Source organism: Lissotriton vulgaris, chromosome 2_1, assembly GCF_964263255.1.
Source record: "Lissotriton vulgaris chromosome 2_1, aLisVul1.2, whole genome shotgun sequence".
NCBI classification, from domain to species: Eukaryota; Metazoa; Chordata; class Amphibia; order Caudata; family Salamandridae; genus Lissotriton; species Lissotriton vulgaris.
In genome coordinates, this window is record NC_141687.1 from 687,709,551 (window position 1) to 687,732,647 (window position 23,097).

Consider the following 23,097-nt stretch of genomic DNA (forward strand, 5'->3'; position numbering starts at 1 on the left):
TGTGAATGTGTGACTTGCAGTGCTATGGGCCCCACCGATGAGTAGAAATAAGTTGCAACTGAGTTACATGGGATGAGTTTGAGGGTTTGTTGAAAAGCTCAAATGCATCAGATTCACGCCTTGGAGGCATTCGGCTTCCAGGAAGGGGACCTAATGATGAAGCATTATACCAACTAGTTTGGTGAGTGAGGCTTCTCGATGCACATACCCTTATTTCAAGGCAAATACATTTACTCATCACATAATTCTAGGTACTGGCATCACATTTGATAACAATCTCCTCCCTCGCTCTGACTTTGTACATCACTCACTCCGTTGTGAAATTTAGAGATATTTCCTGTAGCCAATCATTTGTTCCTGATCATTTATTTTGCTTTTAATACTTTCAAGTGATTTGTACTCTGTGGATATTGCTTTTTCGAGCCTTAAGACTGTGTCCTTTAACAGAGGAATTGCATTGCATAAGTGCAGTGGCAGCTGGTAGGGACCGGTCATGGGCTGGTCGCAGATCGCCAACCACCGCCTCCCCTCCGCCCTCCCTGCTTTCCTGGCTTTCGGCAGCCAACAGGCTCACAGACTTCCCTACTAGCCAATCATGACGCTGCAGGTTCCAGCATGACCATAAATATCAATAAGGTATACCAGTGTTATGCAGAACTTGGGGAATTGTTACAGTATACAGACAGAGGTTCTGCCATGGAAGAGACAATTGTTTTCTAACTAAATGTATCCACAATGATTTAGGGCTATAAAACAATGATTTACAAAAAATAAATACTGACCATAAATGACAAAACAAATAACACCATCACTGTTAAATGAAAAATTTCACCAATATATTAAAATCATATATCGTATAAGATGATACACATATCGATATTTAAAAACTCAGTACTGCTTCACAACATAGAAAAATTGCATACATGTGTACCTGATACATTACATAAAAACTAACACAGCAAACAACGAAAACACTTGACAAAAATGACATATATATATATATATATTACCTACTGGCGGTAGCCAGTAGGTATATATAGTTAGGACCTGTTTCCATAGGAAATCCCCAACATTCTATTGGGAATAACTTTGGCGCTGGTTGATGAATCTTCGCAAATTTCTCAAAGAAGATGGCTCGCTCCGCTCTGCTCCTTCCCTGAAAGTTTGGGGGTATTCGTCAAGTGGGGGCTGAGAAAAAAGGGGGGTCCCAAAACGTGTTTTCCCCATGTTAATTTCCATAGGACCTTTAGACTCAGCTACAGCTTGAACCGCTGAAGGGAATTACACCAAACTTGTCAAAATGGTAGTGTCTGGTACGCAGATCACGCTTTTTGTTAAATAGTGTAAATCCCTCCAGTAGTTCCTGAGAAAATTAGAAGAGAAATCAATTATATATCTATAAGCGCGCACAGGTGCGCGCACCCCGCGATTTTTCGTGATTTTTTTGGGGGGGGAGGGGCTTGGGGGGGTTTGGGGGGCTTCTCTCTTTCATTTTAATGTTTTTATTTTAATTTCGAGGGTGCCCACCCCTCGTTTTGGCCCCCGAGATCACCGCTGCCGCCCGAGCTGCCTTAAGATGGCCGCCGCCTGGTTGTGGGCGGGGCCGGCGAAGGAGCCGCGCTCCGATTGGTCAAGGAGCTCTGACGTCATCGGGGGGCTCGCCTCAGGGCCGCGCTGGGATTGGCCCATCATTCGGAGGTTAACTCCTTTGTAAACGATCTATGCCAAAGCGCGCAAAAGTCATATGTTCTTTCCAAAACGTGCAATCGCGCCTAGCAGGCTCGGCTCTCTCGCCTCTTTCCTGCACTCTCATTCTGATGCTGAGCTTTAAGAGGCGTTTGTTTACCTAGCCGGGGTGACCTAGTTTAGGACACCCACGCGCCGCACGGCCACCAGCTGCTGCGTGTGCCCCCAGCCTGCCTGCCTCGCTGCCCCGGCTGCCGCCGCGTGACCATGCCCCCTGCCATCGAGCGGCGTGGTCTGTGCTCGCCTGACCTGCAGGCTCCTGTGCCCCGCTTTATTGCCTGTACCCCCGTTTGCATTGTAAATTCTGCCTTTTACTGTATTTTTGTTGTCATTTTGTGCCTGTTTGCCGGTTTCGTCGCCCCCGTCTCTTCCCTCCCCGCCTCCCGCCACCGCCGCTAACCCCGCCCCTTTTTTCCTTCTGTACCCTCCCCGCTCCCGCCTCCCAGCTGCTCCGCCCTCCCTCGCACTTGGCCATATATGGCGACCGTACGACGCAGGTGAGTGTGACCTAGTTTAGGACACCCCCGTGCCGCACGGCCACCAGCTGCTGCGTGTGCCCCCAGCCTGCCTGCCTCGCTGCCCCGGCTGCCGCCGCGTGACCACGCCCCCTGCCATCGAGCGGCGTGGTCTGTGCTCGCCTGACCTGCAGGCTCCTGTGTCCCGCTATATTGCCTGTACCCCTGTTTGCATTGTAAATTCTGCCTTTTACTGTATTTTTGTTGTCATTTTGTGCCTGTTTGCCGGTTTCGCCGCCCCCGTCTCTTCCCTCCCCGCCTCCCGCCACCGCCGCTAACCCCGCCCCTTTTTTCCTTCTGTACCCTCCCCGCTCCCGCCTCCCAGCTGCTCCGCCCTCCCTCGCACCTGGCCATATATGGCGACCGTGCGACGCAGGTGAGTGTGACCTAGTTTAGGACACCCCCGCGCCGCACGGCCACCAGCTGATGCGTGTGCCCCCAGCCTGCCTGCCTCGCTGCCCCGGCTGCCGCCGCGTGACCACACCCCCTGCCATCGAGCGGCGTGGTCTGTGCTCGCCTGACCTGCAGGCTCCTGTGCCCCGCTTTATTGCCTGTACCCCTGTTTGCATTGTAAATTCTGCCTTTTACTGTATTTTTGTTGTCATTTTGTGCCTGTTTGCCGGTTTCGTCGCCCCCGTCTCTTCCCTCCCCGCCTCCCGCCACCGCCGCTAACCCGCCCCTTTTTTCCTTCTGTACCCTCCCCGCTCCCGCCTCCCAGCTGCTCCGCCCTCCCTCGCACTTCGCCATATATGGCGACCGTGCGGACGCGCAGCGGTCACGCGCAGCGGGCGCTCCGATTGTGCGCCGAAGGCGCGCCAAAGGTAAGCCCGTCTGCGCCCGTCCGCGCCTGGACCGCGACCAGCGCCCGGACCCCTGGCCCCTGCAGATCCCAGCCCATCCGCCGGACGTACGACGCCGCCACCCTCAAAGCCCTCAACGACGGCCGAATCCCGGGATGCTACCGAGCCACCCCGAGACACACCCATGGACCCTTCTGCTGCACCGCCTGCAAGTTCACCTGCATCCGGACCTGCCTCGCACCAACAGCAGCACCCACCTCAAGTGCATCCTGCTCAACACCCGCTCCGTCCACAGACACGCCATCGAACTCTGGAACCTCATCGACACCACAGCTCCTGACGTTGCCTTCCTCACGGAGACCTGGATGAACGCCTCCTCAGCGCCCGACATCGCCATCGCAATCCCAGAGGGCTACACGATCACCCGGAGGGACTGCACTGCCAACCAGATGAGAGGAGGCATCGCCATCATCCACAGGGACACCATCCGCATCACGACCAACACCGACAACATCCTGACGACCGCCGAACACCTACACTTCCAGATCCACACGGACCCGAAGACCACCCTCAGAGGCACCCTGATCTACCGACCCCCGGGACCACGCACACATTTCAGTGAGGACATCGCCGACTTCGTCAGCCCGCATGCCCTCCCCTCCGCTGACTACATCCTCCTGGGGGACATCAACTTCCACCTGGAGAACAACAACGACCGCAACACCACCACCCTGCTCGACGACCTCGCTAACCTCGGACTCAAGCAACTGGTGACCACCCCCACCCACCTCGCCGGACACACACTCGACGCCGTCTTCTCATCCAGCAAAGACATTGCCTTCACCCACGCCACTTGACTTCACTGGACGGACCTCAGCTGCGTCCACTTCACCTTCAAAAGAACAACGATCCACCACCACCAGCAACAGGTTGCCCGTAGAAGCTGGAACAAGATCACAGCCGACCAGCTCGCCGCTTCCCTGAGCCAGCACCCTCCCGCCAGCTCAGCGGACCCCAGCCAGGCCGCCGACAACCTCACGAAGTGGATCAGCAACTGCACGGACGAACTCGCCCCACTGAGGACCCTGCCCAGCAGACCCGGCAGCAAGAAGGCCCCATGGTTCACCGACGAACTCAAGAGCTCCAAGAAGAACTGCCGAGCCCTCGAGAAAGCCTGGAGAAGGGAGCCAACACCGGACAACATGACCACCCTCAAACTCGCCACTCGGAAGCACCACCAACTGATCCGCGCCACCAAGAAAACTGCATTCAAGGACCGCCTGGACAACAACGCACACAACAGCAAGGAACTCTTCAACATCGTGAAAGAGCTCTCCAACCCCAACGCCGGAAACAACGACATCACCCCATCGCAAGAACTCTGCAACTCCCTCGCCTCCTACTTCCACAACAAGATCGCGGACATACACAACAGCTTCAGCACCCAACCGACGAACGCCTCGACCGACAAGACCGAACCAACGCCCCCCACCACCACCCTCCGCACCTGGACCCCGATCAGCACCGAAGACACCGTCCGCATGATGAACTCCATCCACTCCGGATCTCCGACCGACCCCTGCCCTCACCACATCTTCAATAAGGCCGACGCTGTCATCGCACCCCACCTACGGGACATCATCAACACCTCCTTCACCACCGCCACCTTCCCTGAGAGCTGGAAGCACGCCGAACTCAGCGCTCTACTCAAGAAACCAACAGCGGACCCCACCGAACTCAAGAATTACCGCCCCATCTCGCTGCTCCCGTTTCCGGCCAAAGTCTCTCCCTGCGTTCTATCCCCATCTTTTCACACTTCCGTAAAGTGCTCAAAACATTCTTGTTTGCCCAGGCCTTCCCCGCTTAACTTCCTCGGCCCTGTTTGTTCTGTCCAGTAGAGCTCAGCGCCAGGAAGCCGCTTGGCCACCGTGCGCTCTATAAATACCTTACTCATTCATTCATTCATTCATTCATTCAGAAGACCGTCAACAAGCAGCTGGCCGCCTTCCTCGAGACTAATGGATCCCTTGACCCCTCGCAGTCTGGCTTCTGGGCCAACCACAGCACCGAGACCGCCCTCATCGCTGCCACCGATGACATTCGAGCCCTGATGGACAACGGAGAAACAGCGGCCCTCATCCTCCTAGACCTCTCCGCGGCCTTCGACACCGTCTGCCACCGCACCCTAGTGCAGCGCCTCCACAACGACGGAATCCAGGAGAAGGCACTGGAATGGATCATCTCCTTCCTCGACGGAAGAACACAGAGAGTCCGTCTACCACCGTACAAGTCAAAGGCCACCGAAGTCATCTGCGGCGTACCCCAAGGATCCTCGCTGAGCCCAACCCTCTTCAACGTCTACATGAGCCCCCTCGCGGCCATCGCACGTCAACACAACCTGAACATCATCTCCTACGCCGACGGCACCCAGCTGATCCTCTCCCTGACCAACGACCCCGCCGCCGCCAGAGCCAACCTTCACGAAGGGATGAAAGAGGTAGCCGAGTGGATGTCGACCAGCCGCCTGAAGCTGAACTCGGACAAGACGGAAGTCCTCATCCTGGGATCCTCGCCCTCCGCCTGGGACGACTCCTGGTGGCCCCCCGCCGTGGGCACCGCACCCAAACCGACAGACCACGCACGCAACCTGGGCTTCATCCTGGACTCCTCCCTCTCCATGGCCAGGCAAGTCAACGCCGTATCCTCGTCGTGCTTCAACATCCTGCGCATGCTACGGAAGATCTTCCGGTGGATCCCCACCGAGACCAGGAAGTCGGTCACCCAGGCCCTCGTCACCAGCCAACTGGACTACGGCAACGCCCTCTATGCCGGTACCACCGCCAAGCTCCAGAAGAGACTCCAACGAATCCAGAACGCCTCAGCTAGACTCATCCTCGACGTCCCACGCCACAGCCACATATCAGGACACCTGAGAGACCTGCACTGGCTCCCGGTCAACAAGAGAATCACCTTCCGTCTCCTCACCCACGCACACAAAGCCCTTCACGATCAAGGCCCGAGCCACCTCAACAACTGCAAAAGAAGCCTCGCAGGCCCGCGTTTTCCCCTTTAGATCCTTTTTTATCAATGGGGTATCCCAGTGTCATGCAGAACCTGGGGAATTGTGACAGTATACAGGCAGAGACAATTGCTTTTCAACAAAATTTGTCCACAGTGATTTAGGGGTATCAATCAATGATTTATGGAAAATAAATACTGACCATTAATAACAAAACAAATAACACTGACACTGTTAAAAGTGTGAGTGATATATTTTAAAATCATACTGATATTGAAATATAGTGCATTTGCTTTTTCACTATTGAAAGGCTACCCGTCTCTTAGCATGGAATGGGAGTTTATTTATAACATCTTTTAAGTATAATTTCCCATTGTGAAAAAAATAGAAAGATGGAGTTTAGTATGCCTGAACTCTGAATATCCTTTTCCATGCGTCAGACGACCTGGGCCATCCGACGTCACTGTGGGCATGTGCGGAGGACGACCAGGGGGGTCTTCCAAACCACGCACACGTATTTTTTTCAGGAATGTCCACCGCGGCGAAGAGGTTAAAAAATTGTATCTTTTAGTAAAGATGATTTTTATATTGTGAGTTTGAAAGTGCCACTTTTAGAAAGTAGGTATTTTCTTGCTAAGCCATCCTGTATCCCTCTGCTGGTTTGTGGATTGACTGTCTGGTTTTGGAGTGACAGGGGCTGGGTATGTGCATTCTCTAAGACAGCCACTGGAGGGTTGAGGTCTGTCCTGCCTTTCATGAATGAGTAAGGGCTTGGCTGAATAGACCTGGTCTGCATTTAGAGGTGAGGGTGTAGTGTAGTTCCTATTTTCCCTATAGGCCCTGCGCATTGGAATAACATAAACAGCAGTATAGACGTAGAAGTGCGGTCTTCCAGGTCTCTACTGACTATGCTAAACTTAATTGGGTTTGTACCAACTAGCTCAGAGGTCACTGGAAACTTTCTTGACTGAATAGGAAGTGATCAGCTTCCCTGGTACAGACAAGAAGGGATTCAGTTTTCCAACAACCGCATAAACATGACAACTTTGCTCCTTAGAATAAGAGTCAATCTCTAGAGTCGTGTGAAACAATAGACAGCTATTTCACTCAGTCCGTTGTGCAGATTACTTTCACCAAGATGCAGAGAATAGTGAGACGGGCTTTTTCAATAAAAGGTATTATTTATTGAACAGTCTTTCTTCTCGTACAAGAGAAAGGAATTGCCACAATTGCAAGACTCGTTATTATAAAAAGTGCGTACAGTAAAAGGAGGATTGCAAAATAATACTGAAAAGCATTGATATGGTTTCTTAGCCATACAATGGTTAAAATGAATAAAATATATACATTCATATATACATTTAACTAACGTACTCAACTGATGCTTCTAACTACGCCTACCCCAGTGTACCTGACCTAAGCCTAATACTTGGGAGGGAGTAAGTAAATATAGTTTAGTTAAGTTGGTTTTGCCAAGGTTTTGCTTCAAGAATTCTCTCGAAGGGTTTAGTCAACACCATACCTCTGGAATAGAATGTTGGAGGGCTGGTATCTCCTTTCAGGACTCGATATTCCAGTCACCCGTAAGGGTAGGCTGGAAATGCCGGAGCTGGATTTTCTCGGCAGGAGAAAAGACAGCGTCTTTCTCAGCGCGTCAAGGAGGAGGAGGGGCAGCGTCCGTGGGCTGCTTGCATCTGCTGGGCTCTGCAAGGGACAGCTGTTCTGCTCCTGTATTCACCACACCATCGCTGTTGCTTAAGGCAACGTTGGTAATATTTATACCTGAAAGGTGCCTTGTTTGACGTAAGTTTTTGGACATAAGACGTCAATAAAGATGTCACAAGAACCGGTCGTTCTTACAGTGCCCATTAGAGTTCTATTACTAATAAAAACAAAGCAAGCGGGGCTTTCCCAGGTTGTTGGGGGTTTTATCTTGTTGAAGAACTCGGAGTGTAATCTAGGAATCTAAGATAGTGGCTTCTGCTGTGTCATCTACTGTAATGAGCTGCAGAGGCGAGATTCTGAAATATGGCTCTGATCGTTTAGGCCAGAGACGAGTTTCTGAAATATGGCTCTTGATCGTTTATGCAATTATAGGGGTATGGGTGGATTATAGCCGTATAGGGGCATACGCTCACAATATTGATCGGGGTCCTAGATTAGAACAGGACAAGGGAGGAAATTTCTTTGCACCTGAATGGGCCTGGTCTGACTTGCACAATGCTATCTCCACATCCTGCTGGGAAGCTAGACCAGAGAACACAGAGCCTCTCTGCCACAAGAGAATATAGAGACATTAAGTATAAATATTGGGACCCAGACACCAGAACTTTAGATTACTTCTGGACTCAAAAAGGAACCTCTGCCAAGGAAAAGAGCTGGGAAAGCTGAAGATGTACTGCTCCATTGCTGTGTGCTTCCTGGGGTTGGCCTGCATTGGCTGTTTCTGCCAAGAAGAGGATAAAGACTTTGCTGTGTGTTGTGTATCCTGCTTGAAGAAGATCTCCAAGGGCTTGAAGTAGAATATGCCTCCTGTTCCGAAGTCTCAGGGACACAAAGACGTTACTACCAGCTTCCGTGAACTTCCTTGCTGGCAGTTCTGACCAAGAAGGGCCTGTTGCTGTGTTTGGCCTCTGGAGGTTGTTCCTGCTGCTGGGAGCTGGAAAAGAGACGCAACAAAGAGAAGTGCGATGCATCCGCACCATTTACGAAACATCATTGCAGTGCCGCTGAAGAAACTGATGCAGTGCTGTGGCTGGAGAAATCGCTGCATGCTGAATTCTGTGCACGATCCCTGAAGTCTGAGATCACTGCATCTGTTCCCACGCAGACCCTGCTGTGCGGCTGCAAGAACCAGCGCATCGTGGGACTGTGGCTGGAGAGACCAATGCTGCGCCATTGCCACCACATCGAGAACCTTTGCATGCCCGATCCCCACGCATGGCACTAGGATGCCAAGTCTACAAGAATGCCGGGTCCGCAGTAAGAAACTGACCCATCACCTCCCCGTACAGTAAGAAACCAACGCATCACCTCCCCTTCAGTAAGGAACCAACACATCACCTTCCCTGAAGGAAGGAACTAAGCATCACCTTCCCAGTGCATAAGGAACCGACACATCACCTCCCCTGCAGCTGTTCTTGTTTATGATTTGGATGCATCCAAGGTACTTTGTGTTGGAAGTGTTGCATCTATAGTTTGCTATGGAAAGAACTATTTATGCCTCCTAAGGATTTCATTTTGATTACTGCATTGTGGATTTTTGTCATTTTGGTCTTGTTTCGTTTAGAGGAAGAATACTTATTTTTCTAAACTGGTATGGTGTCCATTTGTAGTGTTTTCACTGTATTAATATATGTCTGCACAATTGCTTTACACACTGCCTCTGAGATAAGCTCATGCAAAGCTACCAATGGGGTGCGCAGGGGTTATTTTAGAAGTGTATCCCCCTTACCCTTACTAGGAAGAAGGGCCCCTACTTGGACAAAGGTGCCATCCATTGCCAACTAGAGACCCCCATTTCTAACACAAGCCCTCAATGAGAAAATGTAACTAAGCATTTTTGAAGTGGCAGGTTTCCTAGTTGGAGAATGCAATTCCTATAGACCTCTAGACTAGTCTATAGTTTGTAGCATCTATTGTTCTTATGAAGGAGTCCAAACATCCAATATATATGCACTATACATAGAATGTGGCACACAGAATGTGGCGCACATCTGCACCCCATAGATAATATACACCACACATCTTCCCTCCTTTTAGAAAATAAAATAAACAAAGCATTTCAAGACAACAACACTGTTGAGGACATTGTAAAAGTCCAGTAGGTACTGGTAACAGATCCAGTATACCATAATGTTGTCAACTGTACAGCCAAAACAGGGACTTGAGAGCATCCAGGGCACCATAGCGGTCACCATATGGTACCTGATGCACTGCAAATGAGCGTCATGAGTGAGTGGCAGAGTTCAAATAGGGCGATTGAGCAGGAAACAAGAGAAAGAGTGCATTTCAATGAAGGGTTAAGACAAATTACATTTTAAAAAGTCATGACGTCGTCAGTGGAAGGCTTTTCCTTTTGTCTAGGGTCAGGACAAACACAAATTAGGGAGGAAAGTCATCCAATAAAGAACAGGGAACTGAGATTGACAAGAAAGTCATCTAATGAAGAGCACTGGCTGACAGGAAACCCATTCTGTGTAGTGTTGTCTAAAATGCTGTCTGCAGCAATATCTCAATAACATTATATTTATTAGAGATTTATTTTTCTAATGCTAAATCGTGCAGGAATGATAGAGGTGAAATGTGTTATGAAAATCCAGCATAAAGTTAATTGATTGCTTCATATACTGGAGCTAAATTTGTTGGTTATGTGTTTGGTTTTACCTTTCATTTCACTGTCACTTCTAAGTGTCCGTTTTTAGGTATCCATTTATTTTTCCTTGGGTGTGGTGAAAACTTTGAAATCTGAACAAAGTCAATGTTCTAAAACCTGGTGGGTTATTATTATTATTATGTTTCTTATATAGCGCCAGAATTGACCCCCGAAGGGGTATCTCCGCGCTTGCCTTGGGAACCCGTCCTGGCTTTTCCATGTGAGATAGTCCCTACAGGGCATCCCCAAGGTGAAAGCCAGGCATCCCGCCGCGGGGGGCCATTGTGGAGATTAAGCAAGCTTAATGCCCAGAGTTGCAGAGTGTGAACCCATGATTAGCACCGAAGCGAGAATTATCGAGTCCATGGACATTTGAGCTCAAGACCCTGCCGCGTCGGGAATTGAACCCTGGATCCGGGTCTGACCTCTGCTTCAGGGTCTGCCTGCTCTAACCAGTGAGCCACACTTCTATCACAGAAGAAAGGATGGACGTTTTGTTTGTAGGCCTTCTAAACTAGGGTGGTGTTTGAGTGTAAATAGTGCCTTTAAAATAATAAAGATAGGGCATGAAATGGAAATATGAAGCTGATGCTGAAAGAGACATTGTGAGGAATTGAGCTAATATGAGCTGGGCACTGATTGGCGTATATTTAATGAGTATAGAATAGAAGATTAGAGAGACAACTATGCAATTATATACAATAATATATTTTGATTTTTCAGAAGGGGACACAAAGGTGGCAATGAGAAGGGGGCAAAATGTAAAATTTGCCTGCCAAGTATAAAGACTTCGAATGTTGGGAAGGTTGCTATGTTTCTTCACAGTTTAAACTTTGCAACCATCGCATAGGTTGCAAAACTTGCAAACTTTGAAGAAAACCCAACTTTTGCAGAGGAACACATTTTAATTTGCCATCATCCCTCGTACTAAAAGGTGTAATAATTATATTACGGTTGGATATGACTGAAAGGTACTTAGAGGTCAGAAGTTGCTGGAATGGGGGGGATAAAGATGGAGGCAATGATGATATGAATGGGAGTGCAAGGAAGGTTGGGGCTGTGAAGTACTAACTTTTCTGTCAGAGAAATCATGGTGGGGATTTAAAGTACTCATCCAGCTAAAAGCAGACCCCAGGCTAATATTCTATTTTCTTTACCTTGCGGGTATCCATTAGCATAACCTATAGATGTATGTTGCTTGTTGTAGGTGGTTATTTAACTGAAATCGATACCACTGCAGTGGTCACTGACCATCCATTTTGCCAGTACTTGGGGCTTTGAGCTCCATTGGAACCTAACATGATTAGGGATATGTTATTTGTCCCTAACTCACATTAACCAACATTAACTATATCTCTTTCAGGGCAGGACTGGAAATCGAAACCAGTGCTGGAAAACTGCTCAGGAAGTGACGTAGCTAGAAGGGGGCAGTGGGGGGGGGGGGGGGACCACCCCAGGCAGCACGAGTTTTAGGGGCAGAGGCCAGCCCGGCACCCCCGCTCTCACCTGCGCCCGTATGACTTGTGTACATCCCCCGCTCTTCCAATCAGGCCACCGCTGGAGGGGCCACCTCGGGCGGCCTACGGCCTAGCTACTCCACTATGCTCGGCCGGCCCCTGCGGGGAAGAAGGAGGGAGTGTGGCCAAGCTGTTTTCTAGGGCCAGTTTTGGACGATTTTGTTTCAGGGGGCTGAAATTGCCAGCCCGTTAATAAAAGTGCCCCCCACATGGGCTCAAAACTGGCCTCTACCCTACCGGCCGACTGGTGAAAAACCCAGTGCCTGCGATAGCCAGTCCAGCCCTGAACTCTGTTCCCCATTTCATTGTTACCGGGGGTTGCCATGAATAAGAAAACAAGGCCAATGCACAGTTTTAGCCAATCATAGGCTGAGTTATAAAACATAGAAGTGATTTGGACCATCAGTACTGGAACCAAAAATGTCTCTTTCATCTCCTATTTAGATACATGGGGGACAGGGAAGATTGGCCCGGAGACAGGGAAGTTGGCCCGCGGCATGGATGAACAGTGGATAGTTGGTAAAGAAAGTAATGTAGGATAAATAAATGAGAAACAAATTAGTAAAAAATTAAGAGTAGAGATGTGGAAAAAAACGTATTTATCTGAATAAAGGGAAAGTTACAGTGAATCCAAGATGGCTGATGGGTGAGGAGCTTGATTACACTCCCTCCTCAGATCTTTTCTCTCACCTGGGGTTCTAATGGACAACAGTCTTTCGACTCTCTGATTCCCGCGATTCTACTTGTAACCTCTGATAAACAATTAATATTCTTCCGACCCACGGGCCCCGAAAGCAGCTATAGGGGGGACTAGCCATCAATCACCCCCTCGGCCGTCACCTACCCAGCCAGACATAGGGCATAGTTTTTCTTCGTCTCTCCGCTGTGTCTCCCCCTCCTTCCAACGAATCGTCCAGTACCTACTGAAGATGGAACAAACCCTGTGCAGCTGGTGTTCCGGTGGAGTTTACTAGGTGGCTGTGTAGGTGATGGGCTGGGTTTCGCCCCTCAGGACATTTCATGCCTTTCTTGTTTGCCCACAGCTGCCTGACCTCCTCCTTCACCTTCCGGATCGGCGACTGGGACGCATGAGTCTTTCAGCTGAAAAAGTTCAGAGGTTCTAAAAACCGATGCCCCTGAGCCTGTTTTCCCTCCTCAAGGCTGGGGAAGCGCACCCCCCGGATTCCAGCTGCTGCCTCTGTCTCCCAGGGTTTATACCTAGGCGCCTGAGCTGACATCTCCGGAGTTTGTGGTTTTGCAGAACGATGACTTAGCGGCCCCTGCAGCCCCCAGCGAGCTCACATTGACGACTCGTTTGAGATCGCGTCCACCAACCTTCATCCCTCCTCAATCCTGTGACTACCACCCTTCCTAAACCTGCTCTGTGTGGTTAATACCCTTTTTGGTTTTTGAATTGTTCTTTCTGCCTCCCTCTATTTTGTGTTTCTCATCGGTACCCGTTACCAGGATCCTCCATCTTGACAATGTCGACCACTGCACTGCTCCCTGTTTTGCTGGACTATCTATTTCCTCTTTTTGACCCTCCCTTCAAGTCCCCTCCACCCCTCTCAACTTGTTCAGTCAGGGTTACACTGGATGTGCTGATTTGATCGTCTTTCCAATCCCTTTTGTACTTCTCCCCCTCTAAACCCCTTCCGAAGTTTTGACTTTGTTATGTTTTACTTTAGAACTCATGCTACTGTGTAACACAGTCTTTTCCTATTGGTATGTTAGGCACCAATAACGTCTGTAATTTTGTAACTTATGATTCCTCATGTCAAGTGCTCTGATACCTCCAGGTCTAGCCAGCGCTATATAAAACTCTTCAAATAAATAAATAATACATAAATAGCATGGGGGCACACAACAATTGAGGGGAGGAGGCAGCCAGGGAGTGGGAGAAGAGAAGTACATAGAGAGAAGGAGATATCCTGACACAAATAGGCCAGATACACAATTTACTGTTAACACAATATTGGCTGTGGGGTGCAACCAATATTTTTGTGAGCACAAAATATTTTTCTGAATCGACCTATGTACAAATAGGTCAGATCGGAACTTTCAGATTCGGAGTGGGTTGCAATCTGACCTTCCACAGTACAGAACATGTGTTTTCTGTACTGCTGTTGGGTTTTTATCGAGACTACTTGGCATCGAGGAGCTCAGGGTTGCTAAGATGGTTGGTGAGGTGTTGGTTGATTAGTTTCTCTCTAAGACCTTTGCTAGGTATGGTAGGAGGGAGACAGGGGGTGACACAGGCCCCCACAGCCCCCTCAGCACAGATCTCAGGCCTGATTGCTTTAACTTTTGTTACGCTTCTGAAAGGAGAGGAGTCTGAAGTTGGAGAGCGTGGCTGGGTTAGTGGATGATTTCAATGGCAGGGGTATGAAGGTGGCATGTTTCCAGGTGTCTGGTACTGTGGCTGAGTCCATGGAGGCTTTATGATATGTGTTAGTGCTTCACTGATCAGTAAGAGTTCTTTGGTGAAGGAGCGGTGGGGGCAAGGCTTAGATGGAGCCCCCTGAGTAAATGGTCATCATGGTAGCAGAGATTTTGCGGGTGGTGATGGCAGGCCACGAGGTCAGGGTTCATTAATCAGATGTGATGAGAAGTTAAATTAATTTATATTCAAAAGTAGGTCACAAATTGCTACTCACTTTGATTAGAGGCCATCAAGTGAATTGGGCCAACAGACTGGATCATCTGTGATTGCCTTTCAAGTAAAGAACACTTTTTTTAAATGCATCCCATTTTACTTAAAGAAAACAGGATTGCATTTAAAATTAAAAGTTGACTTTTAGTTTATTTGAAAGGTGGCACAGCCTGCTCATCAACAAACCACAATGGATAAATTGCCAACCCAATGATATTATTCCAGAGACACAATCACCCCTAAATACTCAAGTCTTAACACAAGACCAGCATGGGCCTTTGCTCTCTAACTCGAATACAGGAGCACACCAAGCAGAGGTACAGGGCACTCCCCCTTGAATTGCTCATTATTGGATTCCTCACCTATTTCACCAGCAAAGCAGACCAGAGCAGGGGGAGTTGTTAGTGGAATAAAAGCAAAATAACCTAAAACCACTCGTGTGCCCAAAACGAAAACTGTCCAAACAAAATTGCAGATTACGAATTCCAAAATACCGGTAGTGCCCCTCAACACACCATCACTTCAGGCACTGCAAACAAACTCTTTCTGGACAGAAGTCTCTACAGTGAAGTAGTGTGGCTCACTGGTTAGAGGCGGCAGACCCAAGAACAGAGGACGGCCCGGGACCAGGGTTCGATTCCCGGCGCGGCAGGTTTCTGAACCAGGGTCAGCGGACTCGAAAATTCTCTCGCCTCGGTGCCCACTCTGATCAGCGATCACACTCGGCAACTCTGGGCATTAGCTTGCCTCATCTTCACTAACGGCCCCACCAGACCGCCGGGGATGCCTGGTCTCACCCTGGAGATACCCATTAAGGGACCTTTTCTCAGGGAAGCCAGGAAGGGTTTCGCAGCGGTCGAAGCGCCTTGGGACTCTACGGGTAAGTAGTGCGCTATATAAATGCCAATACATACAAGGCTAAATGATATACTGGCTCCCATCCTAACCAAATTGTCTTTAATTGAAACTCGGCTGGGGGAATTGGATGCGCAAAACTGTTTACTACTTGCCTGTATGCCCCCGTTGAATGTTGCTTCTACGATAGCTAGGAATATTATACTAACACCATCAATAGAAGCACTTGGGCCGCCTCCATCTTCAATAATGACATTGACATCGTCTATACTCACTGGAGGCTCCTCCAATCCTGCAGCACAGCCCTTAATCCCCCTCCCGAATACAAATGTAGCAAGGGTTACTCAGCCTGGCCAAGGGCTAACTGAAGGGGACCTAGCGCGCCAGCAATTACTACCTAGAATGAAAGCTAGAGGAGTTATGTACCAGGCAGGGCTACCTGAGAACTTCACTGGAATACTTAAGCACCAGCCACAACAAACTCTCCATCTCCCCCCTGCCGCTGCATCACTGGCCATGGTTTTGGCAAATGTCCCTCCCCTTCGAGAAAATCACAGCGAAACCACAAGACAATTATTGGACAAAGGTCTTCATTGGTTAATAAAAAATGTCCATATGACCGAGGGGTGAAGGAGGCAACTGGCTAATGAAGTTATTATGGCCAGGAGAGTGGGATGGGTGGAGGGTTCAAGAAAATCGTTTGGTGGTGATTGTGTGGTAATGAATTTTGACAATGCGTACACAAGTGCCTCTCTTTTAGCTAACTCCCATAGCTTTTCTCAAAGGAACTCCCAAATAATACCTTTACCACTGGAGTTCCTTTATAATGGCCAGGGTGTAACCATGGGAGGGGAATACAGGGGCATACAACTGAAAACGCCCTCTGTTACGAAAGAGGAACCCCTTTTAAATCCTGGGATTAGGCTATATAATAGATTTGCAAGCTGTTGAACTTGGAGGAATGTGACTGACTACCTACATCACCGCCCAAGCTACTAAGTAGGGCAACTACTGCAGCCCTTGTAAAGGTTACCCAGTTGGGGATTCCACCGATTCCACGATCCTGCGAGGCTGTAGTGGCCTCCGAGGAGGCCACTACAGCTGCAAATCTAGCACACAGGGTTCAGGAGCACCCCTTGCCAACCTGTACGACTGATATTAAGGGAACCAGACCTAATATGATATCGTGGAACGTGGCCGGTCTAGCTTCCAAAATAGCTAATCCCAAATGGACAAATAAGTGGCAATGTATGGAGGTAGCATTTTTTCAAGAGACTTGGGCTATAGAACCAATTTTCTTCTCTGGTTTTTGCACCCTCCATTCCCCAGCTGTTCTGTCAGTCTCTGGAAGGGTGAAGGGGGGTTTACTTACTCTATTCTCAAATACTTTACCACTTCAAATCAAAGAAGTTGGTCCTAGGCATACTCACTTTCAGATCTTTGAGTTGGGTAGTACGAAAAAGGGCATCTAGACAATTGTTAATTTTTACAAAAATGAGTTTGGGAGGAACTCGAGGCAAGGGCAGATAAACTAGCATTAGAGTTTGAGAAATTGTACCATGGGAAAAATGGGGGTAGTGCAAATCTTGTATTGGTGGGGGATTTTAATGCTCATCTTTGTAAGTTTAATGGCACTAGGGTATGCGGAGTAGAAGACTCCTACAATAACCTCTTTTCACACTCCACACATAATGAGTATGGTGAGGTTTTGAATAGTTTGTTATATAGGTGGAACTTGTTCTCAATAAATGTATCAGAAGAGGGAGGGCAAGGGTCCACTTTTAGAAGGGTTACCCAAGAGTCTATTATAGACCATATTTTAGCCTCAGCACATTTACATGGGAAAGTTGTCCACACGAGTACCCGATTTTCTTCTTATAGTGATCACGCCATGTTATCTATTTACCTACGTATCTTAACTGAACCTAAAGAGTACACTAAGGTTGTAGAAGGTGTTAATTTGTCTAGAAAAAACAGTTATCAGCTGAAGTGGTCACAAGCACAAATATTACATTTAGACCCTGAAATTATAGCTCAAATAAAGGAGGAAATATTAGCCTGTCTGGAACAGAATGTATCACCTCATCTCTTGGTCACCCAGTTTATTGCTCTTTTGAAAAAAGTCAAAAAAGCGCTCACATGGGTTAAGTCCGCTAATGCTACCATCAAAATGGGGTGGTTTGATACAGCCTGCACAACAGCAAAAAAAGCCCTTGTTAAAGCTCTAAACACGCATCCTAGAGATTGCTCTGTAATCTGTGCACTACGCAAAGATTACAAATTAGCGAGGAGGGCAAGGGAAAAGATCTTAGGGCACAGGCATGGGCAGATCTCGAGGAAGCAGCTATGTCAGGCAGTAGTAAAGATTTCTGGGAAATCGTGAATGCCCCACATTTTAAAGACATCAATGATCCTACATTAGACGTGCATGTAGAGGAAGAGGCATGGGTGAAAAAATATGAAGAAATATTTGGTTTAGCAACCCGTCCAACTTCACTGTTATCCTCCCCAGAGATTTTACTACAGGGAGGGTTAACTTTCTCCCTATTAGAGATAAGAAAGGCGTTGGAAATATGCACCCCAGGTAAGGCGCCAGAGCAAGATGAAGTTCCAATTGACTTCTTTCAGCAGAATTATAATATGTGGGTGCCTTTCCTTACAAACATTTTTAATAGCATCCAGATAGTAGGCCTGCCTCTCTCTTGGAACCAGAGTCTAATTGTGCCCAATTTTAAAAAAGGTTACAGGGGATCCCCAAAGAACTATCGTCCTATATCCCTCCTTGACACTACTGCCAAACTTAAGGGACGGGTACTCTTGGCCAGATTGGAGGACTGGGCCGAATCGCACAATATTTTTATGAAGGCGCAATACGGGTTTTGTAGAGGAATGGGGACAGTTGATCAGTGTTTAAACCTCTCCCTAACTATAGGGAAATACACGAAGACAAAAGCCGGAAAACTGTACATGGCCTTCATGGACCTAATTTCGGCCTTTGACTGTGTGTCACACCCGAGGTTGTGGTCCATTATGGAGGGCATGGGTATGGATCCACCAATAATTGGTTTCATACGCCAGTTGAACGCCAATGCCACTGCCTGTGTAAAGTATGGCAGGAAGGGGGAGTGCACACGCCTCTTTAAAGTCGAAAAGGAAGTAAGACAGGATTGTGTGATTGCCCCGTTCCTATGTTCAATCTATAGGAATGGGGTAGAGTCCACCCTGTCTGCTCTACCGTTCGATGTGCCTAAATTTGATCGTATCTGGCGTACGCTGACGACACGGTATTGATGGCCAGATCGTGCTTAGCCATACAAACGCTAATCACAGCCTACTCCGCCTTTATGGCCTCCCTTGACTTAAAGGTCAAAGAAGCTAAATCATTTATAATCGTGTCTGGAGCCGCAAGAGGTGAGAAACATCCCCATTTCCAGTTGGCAGGCAAGAAAATCTAGACAGTCGACTCCTTTTCATACCTTGGAGTGCTCTTTGATAAAGACCACTCATGGTCTAATTTAGTGGCAGCAAGAGCCCAGGGCATGCCAAGGAATGTTAACGCTGTCAAAAGTCTTGTTGTGGCTATCAGTATGGTGGAGGTCTACAGTGGATTTGACACAAACCATTATCAAGGACTGTTGTAAATTAGATTATTAGAAAAGAATTGAATGGTTACATTACATAGAGGTCCATCTGAAAGCGTTAGGGATGGCAGAATTATTTCAGGACCCCGAGTCCTGCAAAAGGGTTTCAAAGGAAAGAATAACTGATTTAGTATTTAAGAGATCAAAGTATGCCCAAAGAGAAAAGAAACATATTCATCATTACTCCATTCTTTATGATGTGGTACCACCAAGATCGGGGGAAGGTTTTCAGTATTTATCACGCATAAATAATGCCCAACACAGATTTATCCTTTTGCATTTCCGCATGAACATGATCCCGTTACTCCTGGGATACCCCCAAAATAAACATAAATTAGCAGACCTCTTACCCTGTCCCTTTGAACAACTACCTAGTACAGTCAGATCTACACATTGTATTATTTTGCAAGACCTATACAGAGGAAAGGAAAACATTTATACTCCCAATCCTGAGGTACCACAATTTTAGGCAGTGCCGGGTGGCCATGTACTTTTTAAAATCTCTACCGGATCCATTTGTATGCTGTTCTTTTGCCTCATTTTTTTGGGCTTGTCTTAGGAAGAGGAAAAAGGTGGGACGACATTTTAGTAGCAAAAACGAATTAATTAATTTTAAATTCTGAACTACTTTTTTCATAAACGTTTTTATATGAATTTACCTGGATCCCTGTAACTGTTTAATTCTTATTTTAAATGTGTATGTATGTGATATATTGTATTGGAATTTTTAGATAACTTGTGCTTTTATGAGCCGTTTTAAAAAGATCGTATAAAGCTGTGAGACTGACTGAAAGGTGTTAGTGCTTCACTGATCAGTAAGAGTTTTTTGGTGAAGGCGTGGTGGGGGCAAGGCTTAGATGGAGCCCCTGAGTAAATGGTCGTCATGGTAGCAGAGATTATGCGGGTGGTGATGGCAGGCAATGAGGTCAGGGTTTATTAATCGGATGTGATGAGAAGTTAAATGCATTAATATTCAAAAGTAGGTCACAAATTCATACTCACTTTGATTAGAGGCCATCATGTGAATGGGGCCATCAGACTGGATCATCTGTGATTGCCTTTCAAGTAAAGAAAACTTTTTTTGGAATGCTTCCCATTTTACTTAAAAAAAAGAGGATTGCATTTAAAAAGAAAAGTTGACTTTTTGTTTATTTGAAAGTTGGCACAGCCTGCTCACCAACAAACCATAATGGGTAAGTTGCCAACCCAATTTAGGGGTCGGTGAATTTTCAATGTATTGTGAACGGATTTCAGTTGTAAAACATTGATACACATGATACCTATTTGGTATTTGGAAGTAATGCCTACGACACACCACTTTCAGGCATTGAATTTGTATCCATTCGGAATCCCATTGTACGAGTTGGAAAATAATTTGCAGCTCCTAAAATTTGATTTTTCCGACATCTAAAATGGGATCAAAACATAGCAAAAAGCATTTTAACTGTTGCAAATGACGTACGGTTAAAATGCTTCATCCATCTGGCCCATAGAGTGCTGGGTTGAGAAACAGAGGTGATGAAGGGGAGCAAAGCGGCCATGAAATAGTTAAAGAACAGTGTGACAAGTAACTGGCACTTTTGGAGAGAAATAGAGAAAAGTGTAAATTAGCAAAATGTGAGGGAGAGGGAAAACAGTAAAAAATAAAGACTGATGGAAAAGGCAGTGCTAAACAGCAAGACAAGGAGAAAAGGAGTGAAAGAGGCACAGAGAAGAAAGAGATAGGGTACTGGTAAGAGAAGACAGAATACAAAGGGCAAGAAGTGGCGAGAACAATTAGGAAAAAAAGGAGAGAACATGCAGAACTTAATGAAAATGTTAAAAAAACGAACGTAGAAAAAATAGTTCAGAAGTAAGAAAGAAATAAACAAAAATACATATTTGACATCCATACAAATTGAGTAGTCTGAGAATATGTGGGTGTTGGAGAACGGTATGGTTTTGGCAGTACAGCATCAGAGGAACAGTGCACTGTGATCCTTTTGAGGCATTCTTTAGCTTTGGCAGCCTTTGCTAGAAGTGTCCCTCTGATGAATTATGGTCAACAACTAAATAACAATTTGATATTCCACAATTACGGCGGGCCAATTCACAGAACTAACTTAAGACAAAATCCTAAACTTACCACTATTTTGGTATTCACAGAAGGTACTTACTCATTTTGGTATTCACAGAAGGCACTTACTGACCTAAAGGTCAAAGAAGCTAAATCATTTATAATCGTGTCTGGAGCCGCAAGAGGTGAGAAACATCCCCATTTCCAGTTGGCAGGCAAGAAAATCTAGACAGTCGACTCCTTTTCATACCTTGGAGTGCTCTTTGATAAAGACCACTCATGGTCTAATTTAGTGGCAGCAAGAGCCCAGGGCATGCCAAGGAATGTTAACGCTGTCAAAAGTCTTGTTGTGGCTATCAGTATGGTGGAGGTCTACAGTGGATTTGACACAAACCATTATCAAGGACTGTTGTAAATTAGATTATTAGAAAATAATTGAATGGTTACATTACATAGAGGTCCATCTGAAAGCGTTAGGGATGGCAGAATTATTTCAGGACCCCGAGTCCTGCAAAAGGGTTTCAAAGGAAAGAATAACTGATTTAGTATTTAAGAGATCAAAGTATGCCCAAAGAGAAAAGAAACATATTCATCATTACTCCATTCTTTATGATGTGGTACCACCAAGATCGGGGGAAGGTTTTCAGTATTTATCACGCATAAATAATGCCCAACACAGATTTATCCTTTTGCATTTCCGCATGAACATGATCCCGTTACTCCTGGGATACCCCCAAAATAAACATAAATTAGCAGACCTCTTACCCTGTCCCTTTGAACAACTACCTAGTACAGTCAGATCTACACATTGTATTATTTTGCAAGACCTATACAGAGGAAAGGAAAACATTTATACTCCCAATCCTGAGGTACCACAATTTTAGGCAGTGCCGGGTGGCCATGTACTTTTTAAAATCTCTACCGGATCCATTTGTATGCTGTTCTTTTGCCTCATTTTTTTGGGCTTGTCTTAGGAAGAGGAAAAAGGTGGGACGACATTTTAGTAGCAAAAACGAATTAATTAATTTTAAATTCTGAACTACTTTTTTCATAAACGTTTTTATATGAATTTACCTGGATCCCTGTAACTGTTTAATTCTTATTTTAAATGTGTATGTATGTGATATATTGTATTGGAATTTTTAGATAACTTGTGCTTTTATGAGCCGTTTTAAAAAGATCGTATAAAGCTGGGAGACTGACTGAAAGGTGTTAGTGCTTCACTGATCAGTAAGAGTTCTTTGGTGAAGGCGTGGTGGGGGCAAGGCTTAGATGGAGCCCCTGAGTTAAATGGTCGTCATGGTAGCAGAGATTATGCGGGTGGTGATGGCAGGCCACGAGGTCAGGGTTTATTAATCGGATGTGATGAGAAGTTAAATGGATTAATATTCAAAAGTAGGTCACAAATTCATACTCACTTTGATTAGAGGCCATCATGTGAATGGGGCCATCAGACTGGATCATCTGTGATTGCCTTTCAAGTAAAGAAAACTTTTTTTGGAATGCTTCCCATTTTACTTAAAAAAAGAGGATTGCATTTAAAAAGAAAAGTTGACTTTTTGTTTATTTGAAAGTTGGCACAGCCTGCTCACCAACAAACCATAATGGGTAAGTTGCCAACCCAATTTAGGGGTAGGTGAATTTTCAATGTATTGTGAACGGATTTCAGTTGTAAAACATTGATACACATGATACCTATTTGGTATTTGGAAGTAATGCCTACGACACACCACTTTCAGGCATTGAATTTGTATCCATTCGGAATCCCATTGTACGAGTTGGAAAATAATTTGCAGCTCCTAAAATTTGATTTTTCCGACATCTAAAATGGGATCAAAACATAGCAAAAAGCATTTTAACTGTTGCAAATGACGTACGGTTAAAATGCTTCATCCATCTGGCCCATAGAGTGCTGGGTTG